Source organism: Podarcis muralis, chromosome 15 (assembly GCF_964188315.1).
Source record: "Podarcis muralis chromosome 15, rPodMur119.hap1.1, whole genome shotgun sequence".
NCBI lineage: Eukaryota > Metazoa > Chordata > Lepidosauria > Squamata > Lacertidae > Podarcis > Podarcis muralis.
The window spans coordinates 8,086,394-8,098,257 of NC_135669.1; positions in this window are offsets into that span (position 1 = coordinate 8,086,394).

The following is an 11,864-nucleotide window of genomic DNA, read 5'->3' on the forward strand; positions in this document are numbered from 1 at the left end:
ATGTGGGCTCCTCAGTTGTTATTATTATTTGCAGAGATTCCAATTGCACCAAAACACTTTGATTTTGAGTTGAGAAATTAGGAGTGCAAGAAGCTGCCTAACAGGCAATAAAATTATTACAGTTGCAATATTCCATGCTAATTAATGAGGAAGTAGCATGGAAAATTAAAAAGTCAAAACAATTTTTTAAAAAAATGCTAATAAATCAGGGAAGCTTTTGGCATGGAAATTGAGAAAAAGTGAACAAAAATCATATAAATAGGATAAAACAAAGGAAATAAGGGAAGGCTTCGTCAAATATTATACAGATCTTTACAGAAAAGGAGCAGAAAAGAAGACACCGATAGAAGAATATCTAAAAAAGAGTAATATCCCAAAAATCACAATGGAACAAGTAAGGATTTTAAACCAAGAAATAACTATGCAGGAAGTGACAGAAGCAATAAACCAAGCAAAGGCAGGGAAATCACTGGGACCAAATAGAATAATGGCTAAATATTACAAAAAAATGAGTGAACAGCTTGTAAACCCATTAAAGGACACTATGGACGAAATTTTAAAAACAGGCGAAGTCCCAGAAACATGAAAAGAGGCCTATATAACTTTAACACCGAAACAGGATTCAGATATAACATTGGTTAAAAACTATAGGCCTATATCATTATTAAATAATGATTACAAATTATTTGCATTTGTGTTGGCAATTAGATTGAAAAATGTTTTAAAAGATTATATTATCAGGATCAAGCTGGATTCCTTCCAGGAAGGCAAATAAGGATAATATTAGAAATGTGTTGAATATTATTGAATACCTGGAAGTTAGAAATGAGAAGAAGGCAGCGTTGATGTTTATAGATGTGGAGAAAGCATTTGATAATGTTTCTTGGGACTTTCAGACAATACCACTTTCAGATATATATCAATAATAGCAGGGACTGCATGCCTCAAAGAATGGCAAAAAGAAATTTCAAGATTTGTCTGGAATGGGAAAAATTCAAGGATAAAAGTAAGTTACTTACAGATGTGAAGGACAGAGGTGGCTACTCACTTCCAGATTTAAAATTGTATTAGGAAGCTGCAACCCTAATATGGATCCGAGATTGGATCAAACTCGATAGAGAAGAAATAACAGACTTGGAAGGACATGACAATAGGTTTGGATGGCATGCTTATCTATGGTATGGAAAAACAAAAATTCATAAAGGATTCCACAATCATATAATAAGAAGAGCATTGTTTAAGTTATGGGACAAATATAAAGAACTATTAGAACCCAAAACACCTTGGTGGTTATCACCTATTGAGGCACTATCACTAAAAAACATTGGAGGAAAAGGGAGACTGGCTGACATATAGAGAATTGCTAGTAGAATAGGAAGGGAAATTAGAATTGAAAGAATATGAGAAAATAACAGTTTGTTGCACCACAGGCAGCTAAAGGATATTCTTAAAGAGGATAATAAGAAAGGTTTTTCATACACGGTTTCTAAATTCCAAGAGGAAGTAATAGAAGAGAACTCAAAATTATTAAAGAAAACATCCTTTTGGAATGGTAAACGAAATCAGTAATGATCAAATGGGCACAAGACGTAGGCCACAATATACAATTTGAAGATTGGATAAAACTTTGGAAAGTAAATTTGAAATTTACGGATTGTATACTGCTAAAGGAAAATTATATGAAGATGATGTATAGATGGTATACCTCACTGGTGAAATTGGCCAAAATATATAAAAATGAACAGAGGGAATGTTGGAGGTGTAAAGAGGTTGAAGGGACTTTCTATCATATGTGGTGGGATTGCAAAAATGTTAAGGTATGTTGGGAAATGATTTACAATGAATTAAAAAACACACGTTCAAAATAACATTTGTTAAACAACCAGAAGCCTTCCTGTTGGGTATTGTTGGGCAAGACCTGCCAAAAGAGAAAAAGGACATAATTTATGTATGTGGCGGCGGCAAGAATACTGCTAGCACAGAATTGGAAGACTGGAGAATTCCAACAAAGGAACAATGGCAAGAAAAACTGACGAGCTATGCGGAGTGGGCAAAGCTGACAGACAGACTTAGGGGAAAGGACAATAGGGATTTTGAAAAAGAGTGGGAACCTTTTCTATTATATTTGCATAAACAAAGAAAGAACATTGACCTGATGGTGGGTTTTAAATAAACACTCACAACTTTTTGGATAGGGAATAGCTATTGTAATAGAAAGGAAAATATGATATTGGTAGAAAACAGCAGAATATACTAACGAGGGTAATAAATCAGAAATGGAAGTTGAGGGAAGTCCAAAACGGGGGAGGGAGAGATTTTTATGTACCGTATTTTTTGCTCTATAAGACTCACTTTTTCCCTCCTAAAAAGTAAGGGAAAATGTATGTGCGACTTATGGAACGAATGCAGGCTGCACAGCTATCCCAGAAGCCAGAACAGCAAGAGGGATCGCTGCTTTCACTGTGCAGCGATCCCTCTTGCTGTTCTGGCTTCTGAGATTCAGAATATTTATTTTCTTGTTTTCCTCCTCCAAAAACTAGCTGCGTCTTATGGTCTGGTGCATCTTATAGAGCGAAAAATACGGTAAGCTGTATGTTATAAGTACTTTTGTTATGAAAGAAAAGAAAATTAATAAAAAATTAATAAAAAGAAGAAGAAGCTGCATAACAACTCAAGCCACTGGTCCATCTAATTCTATATTTCGTACACACACCAATGGTTTTCAAATCTTGCCATTTGGCAGAACGTTAAAAAAAATTCTGCGGATCTCCACGCACCAGTTCTCTTCTCAGGGCCAACATCATTACATGGGAAGCTTTTAAGGGGGAAATTAACATTTACTTATTCATTCATCCAATTACTCTCCCACCATCAATATATGATTCCAGAGAATGCTACAACCATTGCAAAACTACAATGAATACACTGTTTTGCTGTTTATTGATTATATGTTTTGCTTGTATTTTACTGAGTACTCCTTCCAGCAACCCCTGCAGCCAAGCTGGTGCCAAACCTTTGTGCTTTCTTTTGGTCCACATCAGTGAGGCCAAGAGGGGTGGAGTCTTGTAGTCTGGCAGCCCAGGACCTCCATAGACAAAGCCCAGGCTTGTGCCCTGGAGAGGTCACTTTGGTGCTGCTAACACAGCAACAACAACATGGGAGGCAGCAGTTACGAGTCACTGATCACTGCAGCCACAGCAAGCACTGCAATTCCCCAGTGGTTTGACTTCACCTCTGGAGGTGCACTCCATTCTCTCTCAAGACAGATGGATGCCAGCAACAAAATCGAGTCCATTCTATGAGTTACTGCACTGTTTTTATTATAATGTAGTGTTCCTTTTTCCTGATTTTGCAAATCCATTAGAGACTCCTTATGTAGCAAGTGACTGATAAATTGCACAATGGTGATGATTATGATACCTTTGTGAAGATTCCTGGGTAAATGGATGCACCTTGAGTTAGTACATGGGACCGAGACGGCTCTGGTCGCCCTAACAGATGATCTCCGCAGGCAGCTGGATCGAGGCGGGTCGGGGCTGCTGATTCTTCTAGACCTGTCAGCAGCCTTCGACATGGTCGATCACGAACTCCTGGACCACCGCCTTGCCGACGTGGGGATCCAGGGCACAGTCCTTCAATGGCTGCGCTCGTTTCTCTCTGGTCGGGGACAGAGGGTGGTGCTTGGGGGGGAATTGGCATCCCGCCACTCCTTGGTGTGTGGAGTGCCCCAGGGTGCGATACTCTCCCCAATGCTTTTTAACATCTTTATGCGCCCCCTTGCCCAGCTTGTCCGGAGTTTTGGGCTGGGCTGCCATCAGTATGCTGATGACACCCAACTCTATCTGTTGATGGATGGCCATCCTGACTCGGCCCCAGACACACTGATCAGATGCTTGGAAGCTGTGGCTGGATGGTTACGTGGGAGCCGGTTGAAGTTAAATCCTTCGAAGACAGAGGTCCTCTGGCTGGGACGGGACGATATGAGATTGAGGGGGCAACTCCCATCTCTTGCGGGGGTGCAATTAGTGCCAGCACCGTCCGTTAAGAGTTTGGGTGTAATCTTCGATACCTCCCTCTCCATGGAGGCGCAGATTGCAGCTATAACAAAGGCGGCATTTTTTCATCTCCGCCAAGCTAAGCAGTTGGCTCCTTACCTCTCTCGCCCTGACCTAGCCACTGTGATCCACGCAACGGTCACCTCCAGACTGGATTATTGTAACTCGCTCTACGTGGGGTTGCCCTTGAGACTGACCCAGAAACTCCAGCGGGTGCAGAATGCCGCAGCGAGACTCCTTACGGGGTCTTCGCTGCGAGATCACATTCATCCGGTGCTATACCAGCTGCACTGGCTCCCGGTGGAGTACAGGATCAGGTTTAAGGTGCTGGTTTTAACCTTCAAAGCCCTATACGGCCTAGGACCCTCGTACCTACGGGACCGCCTCTCCTGGTATGCCCCACAGAGGAACTTACGGTCTTCAAATAAAAACATCTTGAAGGTGCCAGGCCACAGAGAGGTTAGGCTGGCCTCAACTAGAGCCAGAGCTTTTTCGGTTGCGGCTCCAACCTGGTGGAACGCTCTGTCGCAAGAGACAAGGGCCCTGCAGGACTTGACATCTTTCCGCAGGGCCTGCAAGACAGAGCTGTTCCACCAGGCCTTTGGTCAGGGCACAGCCTGACTCCCTCCTTTGGCAATCTTTACAAAACTTTAGTTTATGGTTGCCATCAATTTGTATTTTAATTAATTTTTATAATGTTTTTATAATGTTGCACTGTTTTAGTGTTGTTAGCCGCCCTGAGCCCGGCTTCGGCTGGGGAGGGCGGGATATAAATAAAATTTATTATTATTATTATTATTATTACTGAAAAATCAACTTGCACACCAGGCGCAGCTCAGAAGGAAGGGCATTCAGTGATCAAGAGACCACCACTGGAAGTTCCTGTTCTGTGTCCTAACACTATGCGCCCCACTCAGCAATGGGACCATGTGCTGCCTGCCAGTATTTTCATCCCTCCCATTGCAAAGATCACCAGATCGTGTTTGTTTTACTTTCTGTCTGTGAGAAAGGAGGGGGCGGAACTACTCTTCCAGACTTCTGTCCCTAGCACTGCGCCTGTTTTTCTTTGATCTGTCTAGAGACAAGATGACAGTATGAGAGAGCTGTATCTCTCATACATGTTTGTTATGTTCTTTTATTCGTTTAATCAGTAGAAATAAATTAGGTGTGCAACAAAACCTCCACAGATTTGTTTCCGTTACTCTGCTGCTGCTTTTGAGGGGCTCACAATAGGACCTATTCCTTGGGAATGCTGCTCTGATGTTCCTGTGCTCCTGTGATCGGAAGGTCAGGGAAGGTGCTCCCAGCACCCAGCCCGTGTAGGTGCTGAAGATGTAGGCTGTATATGGGTGTACGCTCGTCCTGCTCAGATCTTAAAACACACAACATCACGATTGACTGTATGGGATTTGGCAGAAATGACTGGCAGAATCCGCGACCAGGGAGAAGAGTCGGCAGAAGAAGATTGGAAGAAATTCAAGGACTATTTACAGAAATATTGCAATATTAATGAATGTTGAATGATGTTGGATTGAAATTAAGTGGTTTCTAGCTGTTATGGTAAAAGAATATGGAAAAAATGGTTTTTTATAAGTAATGTTTAAGCTACAATAACTTAAGACGTTGAATAGAAAATAAGGTGTTAGTTAGCTGCAATGCTAGGAGATAAGGATTTGCTGGACAAATAATTTGAACTAGAAAACAAGAAGGGGAGGTATGAGGAAGTCAGGGAAATATGTTATTGAAAATAAGTTGTGAAATTTATGTGTTTTTAATATTTTTTCTTTTTACGTTTTTCTCTTTGTTTGTATAAAATTGAAAACTTTAATAAACATCTTATAAAAAAATAAAATAAAACACACAACATCAGTGTCATATGATTAAAACCCTGGCCCTATAGCAGGGCCTTGTTCATCTGTTCAGTTTGTTTTAAGTACCATAACTGAACTAAGCTCACAGTGCTTCTACACAAAAATCCACTCCCGAGTACCCTCCAGGGTTTTTTGTCTTGTTCTTGTTTAATGATTAGAAATCAGAAGCCGTTGGTGATTTACTTCGAATCACCTAGAAATTACAGATCCTGTCCATCTCTGACCCTACACTTTCTGGCTGGCAGAGGTTCTCCAGGTCTGCAGTCAGAACCAGTACCAGAGTGTACTCAAGGCTGCGCAGTACCGGCACCTCTTTCTGTTGTTGTTAAAAAGTGTGACACTTACTGCAACAACGTCATGGTGAGTACCGACGCCTCTTTTTCTAGAAGGAAAGCACCGGTCAGAACCCTTTCCCAAATCTGCCAAGAGATGCTAAGGTTTGGACCTGGGATTGAATCTTGTGCAGCCTTAAGAGTTCAAATCTTCCCTCTTCTCCAGTGTTCAAAACTTTAACCTCTTCCAGTGCGGTTATGATGCCATTGCTGAGAGCACAGTCAATCACTGCTTCTTTCTCCTTGAGGAAACTCAGTGACATCACAGTTGGCTCAAATTCCTTTTAAAAAAATCTCATTTTGGGGTGCCCCTGCTTTGCTGCTGTCTCAAGCATGTGCTCAGTCTGCCTCTTGAGTAACCCAGCACTGATGCAGGGCTTCCAAGTTGAGCTTTGACCTCATTGCACTGACTGTTGCTAATGCTGAGACTGACGCTTTGTCTCTTTGCAGACGCCTGGGAGAGTCATCCCATCATCTTGAATAAGGTGACGAAAGCCAGACACAATTCTCCACTTGGACTGTACTGAATAGCAAGTGAGACGTAATGACCACTTCCAATTCCTGGGAACATAATTGCTTTGATTTCAGCTTATCCCGTGGCTAATGGTTTGACATGCTTCGAAATCTCCCTTTTGCCGCATCATGCTGTGAGCTGCACCCGTGTCTCTTTTCGTTTCCTTCATTTTCTCCTGAAGGATGCACATCGCATTATTTATCTCAACTTTTCTTGGCGATGCACAGGCAAAGATCTCAGCTGCCTGCTTGTTCACGAGTCATTTATCTTTAGATTTGCTGCCCAGATCCATTCCTTCTCTCGCTCCCCCTCTCTCGGCACAGAACATGCTGGCTCCCCAAGAGGGCTGCACACGAAAACTTGCCCAGCGTTAGTAATAAGCTTGACAAATCACTCTGTCTCTCTGACCTGCTTCTCTTGTGCTATATTGTTAGCCAATTAAGATGTAAGGGCCTGGAAAAGCTCACTCCTTGGCAGTTCGTAGGTGAACACTCTTGTTCAGAAAGTCTCTCCAGGGGCCTCTGGAAACGTTAATGTATGGCCCTGCAATGCATTTTCTCATTCTGCTCCTCCCTATACCCCACATTCAGAACAAAAGGATTGCCTGGCAATATTTTCACTTATTTGTGTGAACCTTAACATTGCCCTCTGAGCAGTGGTGAATGGGGCTCATTGTGACTTCCTTGCATAGAAGGCAAGGAGCCCAACATTAGGTGCAGCCAGAGTCAATGACAGGCAAACTAATTCTAGTTTTCTCCTCATTACCCTTTCTGCAAGTGCAGTGCTGAAACTGAGGAGGAGGAGGAGGAGGAGGAGGAGGAGGAGGAAGCTGAGAGGCTGTGCCACCTCTTGGACTGGCTGTAAGTAGGAAGCCCGGCAGGCGGCTGGTGGTTGGCTGAGGGCAGACTGAGAATGGTGGGGCAGGACCCCATTTGCTCGTACGCACTGGTCTCTGCAGCCTCCAAGTCACAAGAGAGGAAGGAGTTCATCCACAATAAATAGATGTTTCCAGGTTGTGGAGGCCAGGCCTTTGTGCACAGAAATGAGAGATAATGGTGAAGAAATCCAATAATTTAATAATATTATTAATAATAATAATCTACATTTGTTTTTAGACCAGCCATTGAAGTGCAAAGTAACCCTTTTCCAAGCACATCAGGGCACCAATAAAAAGTGGCCCTTCTAAGGATGTGAGAAGGTATGGATTTCCATTCTAATTCATGTTCTCTGTTCCCATTCGGCTGCGGTTCAGCTTCTGTCCTAGGCAGGGCTTTCTTTCAGCCAGAATTCACTGGAACTCAGTTTTGGCACCTCTCAGGTAGACGCCATTGCCATTGTTCGAGAACAAGGAAGGTGTTTATGGTGAGTTCTGGCAACTCTTTTTTCTAGAAAAATAGCACTTGCCCTAGGGATGTTGGAGAAGAGGGATTTATGAAGCATTTATCATTAAACCACTCTGGGAATTGTAGGTCTGTGAGGAGAAGAAGGCTTTCCCAAGAACCCTCAGAACCCCAAACAAATGGCAGTTTGATATTTTGCCATAGTAGTTTGCGGGTGTGTGTGTGCGTGCGCGCATAGAGGCTCAGGGAAGTTGCTTCTTGTTTTTAATAAAAAATAATGCTTTCCGCCCACATCACAAATTGTTTCTCAAAGCTGCAATTTGCTTTGGGATGGAAGCTGTCATTTCTACCAATGATAGTTTCCCTCCTGGGGCAAATTGCAGCTTTGGTCTGTGAGCATGAATTGAAGCACTGAGTGAAAGGGTTAATGCCCCCCCCCCCCCGTGTGCTGCTGTTCCAATCCAGATAAGATCTCTCTTGCAATTTTTATTTTAAAAGCCCATGTATAAACAATGGCAACCTACAACGTAACTTGGTTCTAAGCCTTAATGACACCTCTTCTGTTCCATCTATGACACTGCAGACTGAAGCTTTTCCAGGAACATCTGAAGAATAGATCCAAGGATACTGAAAACTTTATGTGATTTTTTTTCATTGGGCCTAATGAAGATATTACGGTACTGCTGCTTTTGGAGCCTCCACCCCCTTAATGGGCAGACATTACACGCATTTCTTTTATTTTTTAAAATTGCATTTAGCTAATCACTTCCTTTCAAGATCAACGACCAATTTTTGCTTCTCTTGATATCACTTTTAGTGTTCTGACCCCTTTTTTAAAATAAAAAAATAAAAAATAAACGTGGCCTTTGGGGAGGATCATTCAAATCCTCCCCCCAATAAACTGTAATCTGTTTACTTTCACGAGGGCTATAATTTAAGCTGTAGCCTCAGCAGAAATCCATTCAGTGCCAACTCTTTCATAAAGTGTCATTTAGGCTGAAGATACAATCTCCCTCCCTGGCTTCCATTCTCGCGCAATAGCATGTTTGTGGAATAATCATCATGGCTTCGCTCAAACCGCCAAGGCTTTATTTAGATTCTCTCCCTACCCTCCCTCACTTCCATATTTCTCTCTGCAACATACAAATGCTGCCACAGTAAACAAGTGCTCTTTTTGGAAACCTTTTACTGGTATGTAATTTTCTTTCAAAATGTCATAATAAAGCATTGCTCTTTGTTGCTAAGGAAAAAATATGCAGCCTATATTATTATTTTTTTAATAGGAAAAAGCCAGGAAATTCAACTAAATAGAACATCAGGTGCAATTGGGGGAGCATGCAGGCATGAATGGTTGATGGCACTACAAATGACAAATACTTGGTGGGCTCGATTCCTTCTTCTAAGAGTCTCCAATCCATTCGCTTTTTGCTTTGCTATTGAAAACATCCACCTGAAAGTTGTATTCCTGCTGCTTAACTCTCGCTGGGTGAGCAGGATTGCTACTGTGCAGAGCTATTTGAAGGATGTGAGCTCAGAAGTGAAAGACTTTTTTGCACGGCCGTGCACATAGTGGCTCGTCCCAGAGAAACCATTTGTTCCACCAAGGGACAGAGGTTAATTTTGGATTTGAACACAACACAATGGAATGAAAGCTACTTTTAAAAAAATTAAATAGCTAAGATAAAGCTACAGAACATTACATTTATGCCCACATCCCTCCTGTTTGTCAGAAAAGCTCATGATCTACAATGGATGCTCTTCTGAAGCTGGGGCTGGTTGGTACACAACATTTTCTATATCTATTCTTTGTGTTGTTATTTGGGTTATACTTCAGAGATCTTTACAATGGCTATACATTTTTGCAAGGGTAAAGGACTACCTAGGGCCTGGCATGCAGCCAACACAGATATCTCTTAAATCCATCCATATAATCTGTAGCAGATTGTGATACCCTGCTAAGGGCTTATCTTGAAGATTAAAATTCCCAAGCTGCACCATCTCAGCCTGCAACAAACTTTTAGAAAATAATATTGTATATAATAACAATACAATATAGAAAAGCAGAATTAAAGGCCCCATGACCCACAGGATCTCTAGGCATGAGAGGAACATTTCTGTATGCCACCTAGGTAAAGGTAAAGGGACCCCTGACCATTAGGTCCAGTTGTGACCGACTCTGGGGTTGTGGAGCTCATCTCGCTTTATTGGCCGAGGGAGCCGGCGTACAGCTTCCGGGTCATGTGGCCAGCATGACCAAGCCGCTTCTGGCGAGCCAGAGCAGCGCACGGAAACACCGTTTACCTTCCCGCTGGAGCGGTACCTATTTATCTACTTGCACTTTGACGTGCTTTCAAATTGCTAGGTTGGCAGGAGCTGGGACCGAGCAACGGGAGCTCACCCCATTGCGGGGATTCGAACCGCCAACCTTCTGATCAGCAAGTCCTAGGCTCTGTGGTTTAACCCACAGCGCCATCCGCGTCCCCGTATGCCACCTAAAATTCCTCAAAATTGCAATGATCTTCTACTCATGCATTCTCTAGTGGTTGCTCAATACATTTTGCTGTCTAGTGCAGAGCTCAAATGGCAGTCCCTCTGTTTGAACTTTTAAAAGCCTTTCTGCATTATGCTGAGACATCAGTTCCTGCTTCTACCAGCCCTCTTATAATGGTGCCTTCTGAATCAGGATGCTTCATTCTGTTGATTGGCAAGGCAGGCTCTGATGTTGGCATGCTGTTCTCTGGCCATGCCTCTGATGCCCATGAGTAGGTCCTTGGCCATCCCAGCTCTGCCCTTCCCTGCTCTCTTGTGAAATAAAGCCATTTCTGAGATCAGGAGGAGAGGGGGTTGCGGGCAGAACCCCCTCCCACCCTCGCGGGGGCTGGCCCCTTGCCCCCGCGAGACCCAGGGAATTCCTGGGGCGGGCCTTCAAATCGGCCCGCCAATCTGCGGGCCGAGGAGGTGTGGCCAATTCATACTTAAGGCCAGGCACGCCCCGGGATCTCCCTCTTTGCCCCTCCTTCACCAGCTGAGAGGTTTTCCCGTCCCACCCACCCTTAGGCTTAGTTAGGCATGACCTTGCTATGGACTCCGGTTGGTCGCCGCATGGGGCCTGGTAGGAATTTTTCCAAGTTGGCACACTTGCAGCCTTTTGGTTTTTTCGCCTACCTCGTAGCAATCGTCACAACTTCCTGGTATTGGCGGTTAGGCATTGGCAGGGGTTAATTGTTATGCAAATGGACGGGGGGGGGGGAAGGAACTGCCATCACCTTCCCCCAATGGAAGGGGTAGTCCGTTAGAGGACTCCGGGGGGCGTGGCCTTGTCCGCAACCTGGAAGGTAGGGCCTCCGGCACGCCCCCGAGCGGTGACACCCGTGGGATCCTAGTTGGCGTACTTCAACAGGACCCCCATGGCTTGTGTGCAACCCTTCCCGGTCACCATGCCGGGTAGTCGATAGGAGCCAATGCCTAAGGCCAATACCTTCAATTCTTTAATCAATAAAGTTGTGGCCTTTTACGCCCATTAACCTTAATTAAAGTGTCCGTGTCTTTATTTCACATGGGGGGAGGGGACTTGCCACGCAACACAATTGAGGGTTTCTGCTGGCTACCGGAGGTGAGAATACAGCTAGTGGTATCTTCTAACTGCCGTTGCTTTTTGTTGGGCACAACAGGGACCTCTGCAGCGGTGAAGTCCTGCCACTGGTGGAGTTCATCAGAGGTCAGTGCATCCAAACCCCCTATAGCATGGTGGA